This window comes from Larimichthys crocea, chromosome XXI, assembly GCF_000972845.2.
Source record: "Larimichthys crocea isolate SSNF chromosome XXI, L_crocea_2.0, whole genome shotgun sequence".
NCBI classification, from domain to species: Eukaryota; Metazoa; Chordata; class Actinopteri; family Sciaenidae; genus Larimichthys; species Larimichthys crocea.
The window spans coordinates 1314796-1331923 of record NC_040031.1 but is presented as its reverse complement, the minus strand read 5'-3'; the positions used below and the strand labels follow the sequence as shown (position 1 = coordinate 1331923).

General features: G+C 39.3%; 1 protein-coding gene across 5 annotated transcripts in view; it reads left to right on the top strand.

Annotated features, from left to right (window-relative positions):
• cadps2 (Ca++-dependent secretion activator 2) overlaps window positions 1-17128 on the top strand; it is a 238811-nt gene that overhangs the window by 149639 nt on the left and 72044 nt on the right. The window lies entirely within an intron of this gene.

The following is a 17128-nucleotide window of genomic DNA, read 5'->3' as shown; positions in this document are numbered from 1 at the left end:
GAAGTCTATTTTATGTAATTTGTAATTTTTGTATTATTATAAAATAAAATAACTTTAAAGCATCAGACCCAATCATAGACATTTTAAAAGCTTTTGTACTTTTTTGTAGATTTAGGATAAAATGGAGGGCTCATGCAAGTCTCAAACACTACTATTACAGTGGTTTTAACATCTCTCATGTTTCCTTACATAAACTCTACAGTGTTATCGGAAGTTCTAGTTGAACTTTTACGATTACGAATGTTACATAAAATTCCCAAAAATAAAACCTGAGTAAATTTGGTAATTAATTAATCACGATTTATTAATCAACACTGTCAATTCAGGCTTCTGTTCTTCTTCTACCATAGTGAACCAATTATCTCTTTGTTTTGGACTGTTGTTTGGACAAAAATAAGACCTGTTCTGCCAAATAAGTTATACAAGTCAGTCACAGCAGAAGGTAACAAATAAGAAACTTAACTTGTGAGAGACAGGCTCTCCCTCCCTCTCCTCTCCCTCTCTATCTGCTTGTTAAGCCTGGGGGGCTCTCTCGCACTGATTGAGGGGATAAACGCTCTAATCAATACTTTCCAATAGGAACATGACCCTCATGACGACTGCTGGGCGCTGAGTCAATGGAGGGGGGGATATGGGAGGGGTGAAGCCTAATAAGTGGTGTGTGGGGGGGGGTTCTGTTGTTGTTGCATCTAAGCAAGAACTGTGAACTCTAAACTATATAAAGTGGTTCACATTCACTTTTATATTTTTTTACCATAATGCCCTAACCCTAACCACAAACCTCTTCTTTGATCAGTGACTTTGTTATCCTAAAATTTTGATTCAGGTCCAGCTGCACAGGAGTTATTGTTCAGAGCATTTGACATTTATGAACCAAGATCTGTATAATCACTGTTTATTAACCCAGTAACCAGGCCATCATCATGAAATTTAGTTATTCTGCCTGTGTATTAGTTTACGAAACTAGATGAGTAGCCTTGCAGTCCATAAATAATATGTGACTTGTGGTTTTTACAATTAACCACAATTACAGACTTGACACTTTATTTATACGAAGCGTGTGGTTCCCCCCCAACACAAGATGGACAAAACGAGGAGGAAAACTAAGTGATTTGGTTGCTTTTTTTTCTGTTTTTGTGTTTCATTGTGGACAGAGAAACCTTTTAACTTACCTGTTAACACTGGTGTGCATGTACGCATATCTTTTAACATGTATAAATATTTTTTAACTTTATCCACATTCAGTCTGAATGTAAACCACTCTGGCATTCTGAAGTGTCTTTACTTTTGTTAAAGTAAAGACAGCTTTGCTTTTAACAAATGTTGAAGTGACACGCATCACAGTGCATGATATGAATAATAGTCCCAACTTTGACTAAATAAAGCAGTGTCAAACAGAAATGTTTAAATTCCTGATCTAAACAGTGTTTCCTTGTTGATATACATTGCACAAAAACAGAATGCTCTTTCGTGCGTTTAGTTGGGCTTTTGTGGACGAGCAGACCTCAATCCAGACCATCAGAGAAGATCAGGACGGTTTGTAACATGGCAGCAGATCAGAAATGTATTTTGGAGCTAAACCATCCATTATTTCTACTTTATCTTTACCTCTGGGTAATTTAGCACATCTAATCACTGACTTATTAATGGACTTTGTTGTATGGGTCCTCTGTGTATCTATCTATGAGTTGCGGTATAATTATGGTAATATGTAGTTTCCCATAATCTGAGCTTGTGGGAGCATGTAAAAAGTTAAACAGAAAAGGCCCGAGAATGGAGCCTTGGGAATTCTGCATCATTTTTGTAGGCTTACTCTTAAATGCAATACCAATATACACAAAGTAGCCTCACTCCCCTGTCTCCGTTTCTGTTAGTCATATGCTGTGATCAATGTCAGTCTCAGACCCAGTAATACCAACACTGAAACTGTTTCACTGTCTGTGTTTAAGAGGATGTCTTTTAGGAACTTAATGTGCAGTTTTGGATCGGTTGTGGTTTGGGGTTTAGGGCTGAGAAGGTGTTTCCGCTTTTGTAAAACATTATAAAACATAACTATGTTTTTCCCTTTGATATGCAAAATGTTGTTTTTTTATTACTATTTTGAAATTGTCCCATTTTCTGGGCAGCTGTGATTTTTCACTTCATTTCATTAGTCTATAACATTTAAGTATTCATTAAAATGAGCATGAGTGTTTTATACTACATTGTCAATATGTGTCTGTAGCAGTGAGTGTATAAACATCCATATGTGTGCTGCATGTTTGGTTCAGTATGGTTATTTTAACAGCAGCACTTATTTTCTCTTCTTCTAATCCACCAAATAATTTCAAAAGCTTGATGTAATGAAATGCATTTTTCTTTTTGACATTACATATATAAATATAAGTATTCATAGTTACACAATAATGTCATTCCTGCCAAGGTCCGATATAATAGAATACAGACCATCAGGACACCTAAAACCCTCCACTGAAACACTAAAGTAAGACAGATGTTTAGGAGTCAGCTCATCCTGACATGTGTTGCGTGTGTTCTCATTTTTTAAAAGCAGCAGAATGAGATGTTCAGCGAGTGGACATCTGTGCCCTCTTTAATTTCTTACCGCCTCACCAGGACTCCTTCCAGCTCTGCAATTAGACCGATCCATTCCCACCGCCCCTCTCCTCAGCCTTTTGTGAAAACTCGGAGAGCTTGTGTTCCAGCCTGAGCCCCTTTTCAACAAACGCTCTGAGAAAAGGCCGTGCCTTGGCATGAGGGACATCTGTTGAGAAGTGGCTTGGATTCAGTCATAGACGGGGTCATATTTTATCACAAAGAGTTGAAACCCAACAACAACAACAGTAATTAGGCAGAAATTTGGTTTGTAGCTGGGGGCCAGAGTCCTGCTAACTGGATCGGTGTGGTTCCCAACTGTGATGACAGGATTAAATCCCCAGTGAAGCTAAATGGTTTTCTGACCGACCCATGTAGGTGGTAACACACTGCCTGAACTTTGAAGTAATGTTTACCTACATAGAGAAAAACTTTTTTAAATTCCATAGTGTAAAAGAATAGCACTTCTTAAAGCCCATGTTTAAAAATACAGGGGCAGCATTTATGAGTGAAGTTGGATTGATTCAGTTTGAGCAATCACAACCCTTGAGTTTGCCCAACCAAAACACTGCACACTGCACTATAAGAAGTTATTTTATCCATTACTTCAACTCAGTAAACAGATATTCTGTTTCAATTATCATTTTATGTTACATGGTAATCTTAACGAATGCATTGCTTGTCAGGTGTCTGAATGGCCAACTCACTGCCTTGGCACCAAACAGTGGTACAGTACATGTAGATGTCAAGTCAGGTTAAACAGTTGTCTGATTGAAATTACTTTTTTCAAGTTCTGAACACAGAAGTTGTTACTTACTACTTGTTTGTCATCTTCTCATACAAGAAATATCTCCTGAGCAACAATCAGGGATTCCTTTTCATAATAGTGTGCTTGCCACCACAATTTTTTCATAATGTTCATTATAGTTATCACTCTTTAAAAGGGTTACTTTGTCTTTTGTTTGGCTAATATCTGAGATCTCAGATAGTTTTGTGCGTTGGTGAATGGTACTGAATGTTAAACATGAATCCCAACTACAGTGTTCCCTCGTTTATCGCGGGGGATACGTTCTAAAAATAACCCGCCATAAATACAATCCGCAAAGTAAGTTTTTTTTACTTATTCTACTGTTTTAAGGCTTGTAAAAACCCCTAACCACACCTTTTATACACCTTTTTACACGCCATTTTGTACCGTACTCCCTTAGTTAATCAGGACGCAGAACACGTGCGGTTCTCCTTAGCCAATTGGACGCAGAACACCATGCGCGTTCATACTGTTCCAGTTACGCTGTAAAAAAAAAAGCTGCAAAATTACCACAAAAAAAATCGCGACGAAACAGCGGTCCGCGAAAGTGAACCGCGTTTTAGCGAAGGGAACGGATGTAGTAAGGAAGCTTTAGCCTGTGCAGCTGAACACAAGTAGTTTTGAATATATCGCGGATTATTTTTAAAAGTGATAGATCGGGCTCTCTAAGGACATGGCTTGTACTGGCAACAGCGAATGTTTGTACATTTAAACAATCACTTAGTCTCAATAACTTTTTTATTGTTTTCCCTTTGAATTCCTTTTTTCTTTTTTTCTTTCATAAATTGAAAGTGTTTTCACAGTCTGTTGTCATGTGTATTCAATTTTCCCAGTCTCAATCAAAAAATATATTTCATTAAACAAATACGACAGGGATCTCTCTTAGAATTTAAAACAATTTCCTGTTAAAAGCTGGTTGTCAGCCTCACGAGTTGGTTGTCACAGGCGCTGTAGTGTCCCAGGCCCCCCACCTTCCCTAAATTCTGACTCTTAAAAGGGTCATCAGATGATTGAGACTGGCACTGAACTGGACCACATATGAAACCCACGCCTACTCCCACCCACAGTGTTTTAATCCAACGATCTGTGAAGTAACTCTGACCCACTTAGTTTCCTACTTGTCTTCAATTTTGAAACCAATAAGAACTCTCTCCTTTTGAAGGAAAGGACACGTATCCTCTCATCCCATCCAGTGTGCTGTCAAAATTAACATGCAGTGGAGGCCTCTGTTTAATTACTCAGATTTGCATCCACACGGTTCAGGTCTGTCGCTCCTTTAAATTGAAGCTTCCCAGTGATCTTCTTACATTTGTGCTAAATTAGAGGACTCTGCAGCAGAAGAAGTCGTGAGGTTCCAGGACTGCTTGCATTTTTCACATGGAGAGATGAATTCTGACCTTGAGGGTGGAAAAAAAGCCAAAACAGCTAAATGTGTTCTGGGAGATTACCAATATTGTGTTTCATCTGCTTTTCTCTTGCTGCTAAACAGGATCACTTTTACAGCTGACAGTAGTGGAGCTTGAATGTCAACTATCAGCTTCATATACTATTTGAGTCAACAGAACAAAAGAACACATTTCCACTGGTCTAATGTCCATTCCTTGGTTTCTTGGCCCAAGCAATTCTCTTCCTTCATTGTTAGTCTCCCTCGTCGTGATCTTCTTGCACCAATTACCCATGAATGCCTGATTCATGCAGTTCATTTCGGAACAGTTGATGTTGAGATAGTCTGCTATTTGAACTCTTTCTATCTGATGGGTGCCATAAATTAAGCCATTTCTAAGGACTGTCGGTAAGTGTAAGGTACTTTCTCCTCTGCAGTGAGAGGTGTAACTCTGGTCTTCCTTCTCGGAGTGGTTCTCATGAGACCGGTTTGTCATAGTGTTGAGGTTTCATGATGCCTTTAGAGTAGTTGAAATATTTCTGGATTGATGCCCTTCATGTCTTCCAGTAATGATGGATGGTCATTTTCTGTCTCTCCTCATAATAATTCGAATAGGAAGTATAAATGTGTGCCAACACTACATTCTGAACAACACAACTGATGCCCTCCAACACATCAAGGACGGAAATTCCACTCATATACTCTTTGAGAAGGTGCACCTTGTTGATTGATAAAAAGCTTTCCAGGTGACTACCTCATAAAGTTGATTTGACGAGGTACAAAGCTATTTACCCAACAGAATTCCACATGTTATTCCATAGTTTAGATGTCCTTCCGTGTTTAATCTAGTCACGAAAATAACAATTGAATGAGGCAGACGTCTAAAACTTTTGACTTTACTCTATGTAGAGAGCAGGAACAAGTGTTTTAAAACAAACTTGTCCTTGCTCTTCTGCGTGGACAGACAACGCATAAGACACTAAATTACTAATAGTATAAAAGCCATTGCAGTGACAACAAAATCAACTATCTATTTACCTGCTAAGAAATCCTGTCAAAATGTATGGTCTACAATATACAACTTATTATTGGTTCTGCTCATTGATGTAACATTTTAACTAAATTGAAGAATAACTTCTGCTGGCTTCACTTTTATTTCATTTAGATCGTTCTGACAGTATCTGACCACTAGGTTGTAAAAAACTAGTATCAGAACATGCCATAAGTTCCAATGTGTAAACATTAGGAGGATCTGTTGACCAGAAATCAAATATCATTTCATAACTATGTTTCTTCCCTTGATTATCACCTTTACAAAAATTTTTTAAAAAAGACATTTTTTTTGCTTACCTTCTAAAATGATCCTTTCATATTACATGTGCGCAGTTAGTTTTCTGGTCACGTGTAGTTTCCTAACACTTGGAAAGGGAGGTTGACTCTAAATTTCCTTAAGGCAAGGTTACATTATTGCCTTGATTAATAAATTGCATTTTATTCTGAATTTGAATCAATCAGTTGTACGTCATCACAGTTCAATGTGCGGAATCCTTCACTAGCAGAAAATAGAAAAAATCACTGTGATTTTGCTGACTGATGATGAAATTTTATTTCAACGACATTATCCAAATCCCATCAGGAATTAAGAAGTTTTCTGAATTGAATCTTCGCATAATTGGAGCAGCCATCTGCACATTCTGATGCCTTGCTCTCATAAAACTATAATTAGGTCTCACCCACCGTTCCTCAACCTGGAAAGTTAGCCAAACATTGACCCTTGACTTGTGTCAAAACAGTTTTTCGGATGATGACAACACTGTTTTTTTATATTTTTGAATGATGAGTTTCCTGTGCTTGTGTCATGTAACTCTCATGATAAAGTAACCGGTTGGGGGCCCAAGAATTTTTTTGACCAAAAAATATTTCATAGGCAAAAAATACGTCTCAGTCCCGATGTAAAACCTGCAAGAGTCTGCCAGCATTTTTACTCTCTAGCTTCCTGGTCAGGCGTCTGTGTCAGGACGAGTGACAAGCCAAAGGTGTTCGTTAGCTTCTAGAGCCCGCGCCGCTTTCACTTTTTTTGGGTCCATGTCGCTCCCTCAGAGGGGGCGGCGGACGGCTTGGCGCTCTGACATGGAGACGGTCGCGGCGGCTGATGGAGCTAACGAGGCAGTCGGCTCGTTAGCCGCTAATTGAGCGGTCAGCGCCAAGACTGGAGTTCTCCATCTGTTTGCAAAGAGGAACATCTGTCGCCTTTCACGCCCGTCGCATCCCCCCCTCATCTCCTGTGGTGTGATCTTAATAGCTCAAGCTCACAGAGGACAGAAAAAAAATGAAGGGAAACTGGAGAAACAATGACAAAACAAACTGAGAACTGAGGAGAGGCATAGGGGGAGGATAGGAAGGAGGGGGGGGGTAACCCTATAAAAGGCCTGCAGAGGAGAAATCTGCCAGGTCCGGTTAACCCCGACAGGAAGCGCATGTCACGAGGCATCTACAGAACTACTGGAAAATACTGTTTTTGTCTAATTTCAAGCCTTAACATGATCTTCCATACAGATCAAACTAGAGAAATGTTTCTCAGCGTGCTGTCATTCAAGAACCGCACTTTTTACTTCAATTGTTTCATTTGTCAAAGTGGAATGGTGTTGACCGTTGCACTATGCTTGAAACAGACATGTGTATACATTCAGTAAAAAAGAAATGGAATTCTTATTATTATGCTTCCACCCAACGCATCCAACCTTGCATCTCTTCCGAGATCTTTAATCATCTCTCATGAGGCTTGTGTTACTTAACATTAGGCACATATACACTAGACGTATACACAAAGAGTTTATATCACGTTTTGCAGGAAAATGTCGAATCATTGTTATTGTGTTGCATATGTGGTGAAAACAAAAACAACAGTTTGAAATCTGCTCCTCAAAATTTTTTACCTTCTTCCTTTTTAAATTCCTTATTTTCTCTTGAAACCCACAGACATCACTTGTTAACAGCACAAAACGGAATCGTTGATTATTATTTGTTTCTGCAAGTTTGGACTAAAACTTCACCCTGAAACAAAGTGAAAACAGAGTTCATCTTGCGTATATAACCTTCATTTTGGCAGCTGGTTATTTACGTACTGAAAAAACCTATCCTTAAATGAGAGGAATTAGATGCTGTTACGTCTTAGTTTGAAGGGATGACACACATGGATGCTCCGAGACAAGATGTTTATATGGGTACCTAAGGCTTTCTTTTTATCATGTCAAGTTATGAATCAGAATTTTTTTTGTTAATAAGTTCAAGTCAATATATTCTCAACATTTTCAACCCCAACTTACCGCTGGATGTGGAAAAAACTCTTTTTTAGTTATGATTGAATAAACAACAGTTGCTTTACAATTCAGTATGCAAAACAATAAGATATCTAGTTGTGAACAAACATCTTTTCATTTCATAATACATAGTTGAATTTCTTTCCTCTTTCACAACAGCTAGCTCTACAGGAACAAACTGCTCTGAATGGTCAAATGAAACCGTGTTATTGCCGCTCGTATCTCCCCTCCTGAGTCGCCTTTGTCGCCAGGCCGGAAGAATCAGTGTGTGTGTGTGTGTGTGTGTGTGTCTTGCATGTGTTGTGTGTAGCATCCGCTCGGTGGGAGGTGCTATTCATTGTTATGTTCCTTCCGTTTGAGGATCTTAATTAGCGTTTTATGTCACGTTCATGCCTATTAGTGCTTAGTTATGTGCAGGCTTGAATGAAATATGAACCATCTCGGTTGCCCAGAACGGATGAGGATGTTCCAGTCTTCCAACCTTTCTGGCGTTTATTTCTTTACTTTGGGCAGAGAATTAATAGTTGAGGGTTAACCTTTCACTTCTCTGTTTAATTGTTGTTAAGTATTGAGTTTTTTTAATTTTTTATTATTTCAGTTTGTGGAGCCAAAAGGTGACCGTGTTTGTTCACAGTCAGTTAACGTCTCCTGGGTCAACATTGAACGCTTTGCGGGAGGTTTCTCCGCCCTCATGGAGGGACCACCTACCTGTTTACCGGGTTTCCCTCCAGAAAGTCGGGGCGCCTTACCTGGTCCTACAACATCTATATATTTCTTCTTTCGTTATTCTACATAAACGATAAAAACTATAAACAAATGTAAATATCACAGGAAATTACTATGTTCTTATTTTGTTGGTATATTTTATTCATACAGATACCATGATGATGGTGCCAGTTGTCCGGTGCCAAGTTTTAGGGCTCATGAGCCTGTTTACTAGGGCCTGCTCTGTAACTACCTCACGCCCATACCCTGTAGCACTCATCAGATGTGTCACTCACTGACTTGCTTTGTTAGTTGAACGTCATACAATTGCTGCTTTTCTGGAAATGGAGGTATTCAGTTGCGTGTCGACAGGACAGGATATGCTTACCTGCAATGTTGCATGTCTTATAGGCACCAGTCTTGAGCCTACATTAAAAATAACTGGATAGGTTGTATGTGCATTGTGGCCTTGACAGGTGGTTGCCCTCAACGACCAAGCCTGTTTCGCAGCAGGACATTTTGACTTGTTGTAGGAGGTTACAACGATGACTTCATTCGTGTCCAAGAGGTCCACTAACCATGAACGTTTACACGTGTGCTTTTTCCTGCTGTGGACCAAACTACATGTGGGAAATGTGTCAGTGAATACCATACCTTTCCTCTTACTGCTGTTCCCAAGTTTGAACATTTGGTTTGCGCATCGTGGTTTATGGGTTTAGACGCAAACCCACACCTTCATGTCCCCAATTTGCATTTGTCAGAAACTTTGTTCATTCTCTCTTCTGATTTTCCTTTATAGTCTTTCAGTTATTGACTTCATGTTGAGTTCTGTTGACAGTTAAGTTCAGCGTGTCTAAATGTTTTAAATGAAAATGAAGGATTTCCTTGAAGCAAAATACATTTACTGAACCTTGACGTAACAGTGAGTTTCACAATATTCTTGTCAGTATTTTGAGAGATCTGAGAATGTATCGTTTGTTGTGTTCAGCACATTCACATTGTGCTTTGTAATGAATGACTGCCGCCTCTGCGGACACCGCCATGGGACTTTGGAATGCTTTTGTTGCGTTACATCTATTGTGACACGATTGGTGTGTGTTTGTGTTTTTTTGTGTCAGGGTGGTTCAGGCCCGGTCAGGTGTCGTCCTGGACGAGTTACTGCGCCGATACGGCGTTCGAGGCTGCCACCGTCCCTGAGCTACCATGAAGGGAATCTGATGGAATATTCAGAGAACAACGCCCTGGTCGGACCCACCTTGTGCCATACAGCATGCCTCCTGCGCACATCCCACGTCCCGGAACCAGGTACACGGCCAACAGTGACTTGTTAAAAATTGCATCTGAGGGGTAAACAGTGGGAGCGCGTGAAAACTAGGGTGGGAAACCAGGTGGGACAAACCAGTGAACCCAGTCACTGCAGACTACGTTAGACAATTATATAACTAATGACTGTGACCAAGCAGGACTTTGGTGTAGTAATTTGCGACTAGAGAGTACCTTCTCTTTTTTTAACGACTCGTTATAATATACATAATTTACCTATTGTAAAAAGAACAAGAAAGGAACAACCGTTCTGCGACCAGACTGTTAATTTGACATTTACTTTTTCTTTATATCGTCAGTGAGCCACAGATGCTGTTTTTTTTTCAGCCACACAGACAATTCCAAGTCCAAATTGCAAATCTCCACCCACTCTCAAACCTCTATTTGGGCACATAATCAAGACAGTCTGGACTTGCAGAGTCAAAACCACAAGTTGCACTTTCTGCAGCCCATTCTATTTCACTAAACAGTAAACGAAGAAATCAATACACAATTAGTTACATATAATTTTAGATATTACAGCATAAATACTCATGTATTTAAGTATTTGTATATACTCTTATCTAAATGGGTTTGTAATTAAAATAATCGTAACCTCATTTGTTTTGTGCTCGGTTTTGGAACCGATAGAACATATGGAGCTCAAAAGCTTAGTGGTTTTGTCCAAACTGCTTCCAAGGACAAACTGCATTTACTCTCAAAGGCTGATGCTTGTTGTAAATGACTTTTCATTCAGTTTCATTCAGATAAATTACTCAGAGGTGGACTACAGGTTCAAGTCTCGTATTGTCATTTTATTCTGGCTACGACAATGAGGATTCATTCCCACCTATGTTACATTTTATCCCTCACTGACTGAGATGAAGACTCTTGAGACTCGTCACGTGATCGAACGCTTCTTTCAACATCGCTATATAACGTTGCAAATAGCTGGAGTAAGTTTTCTTCAATGGTCCGAGGCAATGCAGATGACCGCTGTCTGGTATATCCATGGGTATATTGCAAACAGGGAAATGCTAAAATGGTTAATTCATCATTCTTTTAGTGGTGGTCAGTTTTTCCAATATGTAAAACAAAATTGTACGGCTTGTCAGGATTTGATATGAAGAGACACAATTTTTCCATGGTTTGCCTGAGGGAGACACATTGTGTTCGGTGCGAGCTGTGCGGACCTTTCATCATTGTTTATCTTAACAACCACTTGGATTCTGGCTAGCGAATGATTGTGGTTAGAAACCAACACTGGAAAACAGAACCCAACTACCGGCGGCGCGGCATCCGTTTCCAGTTTTAATCTGCACCTTTTGTTTGGTAAGGCCCTCTCTTCTCTCTTTGTGACTTTGTGTTGTTATAATCCGACCAGTTGTCCCGTGCATCCTTTTCCCCTGCTTGCGAACCGACGTCGTTGAGCTTTGACGCTTCAAGTCCCCACCTACTGTTTCTGGCATTCACTGATAACGACTCTTGCACTCGTTTTTCTTGTGAGGCTAGTCTTTTAAGTGCACGCTCAGCTTTGGTCACTTTCATGGCTTTGCTGGTCACCCAGTAAACTTCCCAGAATGAGCCACAGCAGTGTCTTTTATGCCACTTGTTGGCCCTCAGCGTCGCTCCAGCAGTCCAGTTTCCACTTCCACTCCCTGCAAGCCCTGCTGACTCCCGGCGTGTAATACTTATCATATGTGCTTTCTCTCTTTGTCGACTCATTTAGCAATTAGAAAGACGAATGATTACGCGTCCAGGCAAATCGGCAGAATAACATTTGGTAGTGGTGTTGGTGGGGTGGGTTACTACGAATGGCTCTTTTTGTCTCTTGGAGCTCTAATTGATAATTGATGCCCATTCAGGGGTCCGGAGTGCCTGAGGGTGGTGGATGGGAAAGACGAGTTTTGGATGGTTGGCAAGGCTTGGATGGTGGAAAAAAAAAAAAAAAACTTAATACGAACTCACAGTTTTTCCCAGGGACGGCCTGCTCGAAGAGACGAATACGCAGCAGAGAGTGACAAAAGAGAGACTCTAAGAACGATCACACAGAAGAGTACTTCGACTAATACTCAAGGCGATATATCAGAGTATCAAGACTGTGAGAAACCTCTGCGTTTGGACTGACCAAAACATTGAAGATTGTAACTTATTTTATGATATATGAAAAGCCTCCCACAGCGTCATGCCCGAATTTCAAGGTTTTGTGGACAGACCATTTCTAACCCGATGAGCCTCACTTGGTTTGGGGGGGGGCCCCCCATGTCATCCATCATAAATGATTGCTTTTCCTGTGGAAGATGAGACTTTTTCTACAGTAAGAGTTATAAACTGCGTCCACTGGTTGTAGCAATTCCACGTTAAAATTTTTTTCACGCACTGTTTCTTCGGCAGGACACATTTTAATATTGTTTAGTTGTTTACCAAAATTATTCATTGCTTTTACAGAGATTGAAAACACATTTGCCAGCCACATTTTCTGTCTGTATTTGACTGTGGTTTTACACGTTGGTATGTCCTGACTAGTGATTAGCAGAAGGAAAACTGCAGCATTTGCTTTCCTGATTCACAGACTTTCTCCAAGACTAGTTTTAACTAACACATGAAATCCATCTATTTTCTGTGTTATCTGGGGTTGCTCAGTCTCAAAGAGGCAGACTGAGCAGAGAGGTTCTGGTTCTGTTTTGGCTGCTCGGATTGATGTGAGACTTAATTGCATCATTTTTATAATAAATGTCATGAGCATTTGTCCTCAAGATCAGGAGAGTTTACAAAACTTAATTTGAATTATTTGAATTTGGATTAATATTTTTCAGATGTGAATTATTATTTACATAAGACCCTAAATTAAAAGATTTTGTACTTTTTTGTAGATTATAGGATAAAATGGAGGGCTCATGCAAGTCTCAAACAGCTACTATTATCATTGGTTTAACATCTCTCAATGTTTCCTTACATAAACTCTACAGTAGTTATCGGAAGTTCTAGTTGAACTTTTACGATTACGAATGTTACATAAAATTCCCAAAAAATAAAACCTGAGTAAATTTGGTAATTAATTAATCACGATTTATTAATCAACACTGTCAATTCAGGCTTCTGTTCTTCTTCTACCATAGTGAACACATTATCTCTTTGTTTTGGACTGTTGTTTGGACAAAATAAGACCTGTTCTGCTCAAATAAGTTATACAAGTCAGTCACAGCAGAAGGTAAACAATAAGAAACTTAAACTTGTGAGAGACAGAGCTCTCCCTCCCTCTCCCTCTCCCTCTCTCTATCTGCTTGTTAAGCCTGGGGGGCTCTCTCGCACTGATTGAGGGGATAAACGCTCTAATCAATACTTTCCAAATAGGAACATGACCCTCATAGACGACTGCTGGGCTGAGTCAATGGAGGGGGGAATATGGGAGGGGTGAAGCCTAAATAAGTGTGTGGGGGGGGTTCTGTTGTTGTTGCGTCTAAGCAAGAACTGTGAACTCTAAACTATATAGAAGTGGTTCACATTCACTTTTATATTTTTTTACCATAATGCCTAACCCTAACCCAAACCCTTCTCTTTGATCAGATGACTTTGTGATCCTAAAATTTTGATTCAGGTCCAGCTGCACAGGAGTTATTGTTCAGAGCATTTGACATTTATGAACCAAGATCTGTATAATCACTGTTTATTAACCCAGTAACCAGGCCATGCATCATGTATATTTAGTTATTCTGCCTGTGTATTTAGTTACGAAACCAGATGAGTAGCATTTGCAGTCCATAAATAATATGTGACTTGTGGTTTTAACAATTAACCAACAATTTACAGACTTGACACTTTATTGATACGAAGCGTGTGGTTCCCCTCCCAACACAAGATGGCAACAACGAGGAGGAAAACTAAGTGATTTGGTTGCTTTTTTTTTCTGTTTTTGTGTTTCATTGTGGACAGAGAACCTTTTTAACGTACCTGTTAACACTGGTGTGCATGTACGCATATCTTTTACACATGTAATCAATATTTTTTAACTTTATCCACATTCAGTCTGAATGGTAAACCACTCTGGCATTCTGAAGTGTCTTTACTTTTGTTAAAGTAAAGACAAGCTTTGCTTTTAACAAATGTATGAAGTGACACGCATCACAGTGCATGATATGAATAATAGTCCCAACTTTGACTAAATAAAAGCAGTGTCAAACAGAAATGTTTAAAGTCCTGATCTAAACAGTGTTTCCTTGATATACGCTGCACAAAAACAGAATGCTCTTCCGTTGCGTTTAGTTGGGCTTTTGTGGACGAGCAGACCTCAATCCAGACCATCAGAGAAGATCAGGACGGTTTGTAACATGGCAGCAGATCAGAAATGTATTTTGGAGCTAAACCATCCATTATTTCTACTTTATCTTTACCTCTGGGTAATTTAGCACATCTAATCACTGACTTATTAATGGACTTTTGCTTGTATGGGTCCTCTGTGTATCTATCTATGAGTTGCCGGTATAATTATGGTAATATGTAGTTTCCCATAATCTGAGCTTGTGGGAGCATGTAAAAGTTAAACAGAAAAGGCCCGAGAATGGAGCCTTGGGGAATTCTGCATCATTTTTGTAGGCTTACTCTTAAATGCAAATACCAATATACACAAAGTAGCCTCACTCCCCTACCCCCCGTTTCTGTTTAGTCATATGCTGTGATCAATGTCAGTCTCAGACCCAGTAATACCAACACTGAAACTGTTTCACTGTCTGTGTTTAAGAGGATGTCTTTTAGGAACTTAATGTGCAGTTTTGGATCGGTGTGGTTTGGGGTTTAGGGCTGAGAAGGTGTTCAGCTTTTGTAAAACAATTATAAAACATAACTATGTTTTTCCCTTTGATATGCAAAATGTTGTTTTTTTATTACTAATTTTGAAATTGTCCCATTTTCTGGGCAGCTGTGATTTTCACTTCATTTCATTAGTCTATAACATTTAAGTATTTCATAAAAATGAGCATGAGTGTTTTATAATACATTGATCAATATGTGTCTGTAGCAGTGAGTGTATAAACATCCATATGTGTGCTGCATGTTTGGTTCAGTATGGTTTAAAAGCAGCACTTATTTTCTCTTCTTCTAATCCACCAAATAATTTCAAAGCTTGATGTAATGAAATGGCATTTTTCTTTTTGACATTTACATATAAAATATAAGTATTCATAGTTTACACAATAATGTCATTCCTGCCAAGGTCCTATATAATAGAATACAGACCATCATGAGACACCTAAAACCCTCCACTGAAACACTAAAGTAAGACAGATGTTTAGGAGTCAGCTCATCCTGACATGTGTTGCGTAGTGTTCTCATCTTTTAAAAGCAGCAGAATGAAGAGATGTTCAGCAGAGTGACATCTGTGCCTCTTTAATTTCTTTACCTGCCTCACCAGGACTCCTTCCAGCTCTGCAATTAGACCGATCCATTCACACCGCCCCTCTCCTCAGCCTTTTGTGAAAACTCGAGAGCTTTGTGTTCCAGCCTGAGCCCCTTTTCAACAAACGCTCTGAGAAAAGGCCAGTGCCTTGGCATGAGGGACATCTGTTGAGAAGTGGCTTGGATTCATGTCATAGACGGGGTCATATTTTATTCACAAAGAGTTGAACCCAACAACAACAACAGTAATTAGGCAGAAATTTGGTTTGTAGCTGGGGGCCAGAGTCCTGCTAACTGGATCGGTGTGGTTCCCACTGATGATTGAAGGATTAAATCCCCAGTGAAGCTAAATGGTTTTCTGACAGACCATGTAGGTGGTAACACACTGCATGAACTTTGAAGTAATTGTTACCTACATAGAGAAAAACTTTTTTTAAATTCCATAGTGTAAAAGAATAGCACTTCATTAAAGCCCATGTTTAAAAATACAAGGGGCAGCATTTATGAGTGAAGTTGGATGATTTCAGTTTGAGAATCACAACCCTTGAGTTTGGACCACACCAAAACACTGCACACTGCACTATAAGAAGTTATTTTATCCATATACTTCCAACATCAGTAAACAGATATTCTGTTTTCAATTATCATTTTATGTTACATGGTAATCTACTAAGAATGCATGCTTGCAGGTGTCTGAATGGCCAACTCACTGCCTTGGCACCAACATGTGGTACAGTACATGTAGATGTCAAGTCAGGTTAAACAGTGGTCTGATTGAAATTAGTTTTTCTGAACACAGAAGTTGTTTACTTACTACTTGTTGTCATCTTCTCATACAAGAAACATCTCCTGAGCAACAATCAGGGGATTCCTTTTCATAATAGTGTGCTTTGCCACCACAATTTTTCAATAATGTTCATTATAGTTATCACTCTTTTAAAAGGGTTACTTTGTCTTTTGTTTGGCTAATATCTGAGATCTCAGATTAGTTTTGTGAGTTGGTAATGGTACTGAATGTTAAACATGAATCCAAATACAGTGTTCCCTCGTTTATCGCGGGGGATACGTTCTAAAAATAACCCGCAATAAATAAAATCCGCAAAGTAAGTTTTACAATTATTATACATGTTTTAAGGCTGTAAAACCCCTAACCACACACTTTTATACACCTTTTTACACGCATTTTGTACAGTACTCCCTTAGTTAATCAGGACGCAGAACACGTGCGGTTCTCCCTTAGCCAATTTAGGACGCAGAACACAATGCGCGTTCATACTGTTACAGTACGCTGTAAAAAAAAAAGCATGCAAAATTACACACAAAAAAATCCGCGAAACAGCGAGTCCGCGAAAAGTGAACCGCGTTATAGCGAGGGACGACTGTAGTAAGGAGAGCCTTTAGCCCTGTGGCAGCTGAAACAAGTAGTTTTGAATATATCGGGATTATTTTATAAAGTGATAGAGGGGCATGGACATGGTGTACTGGCAGCTGAATGTTTGTACATTAAACAATTACTTAGTCTCTAAAACTATTGTTTTCCCTTTGAATTTCCTTTTTTCTTTTTTTCTTTTCATGAAATTGAGAAGTGTTTTACCAGTCTGTTGTCATGTGTATCAACTTTTTCCC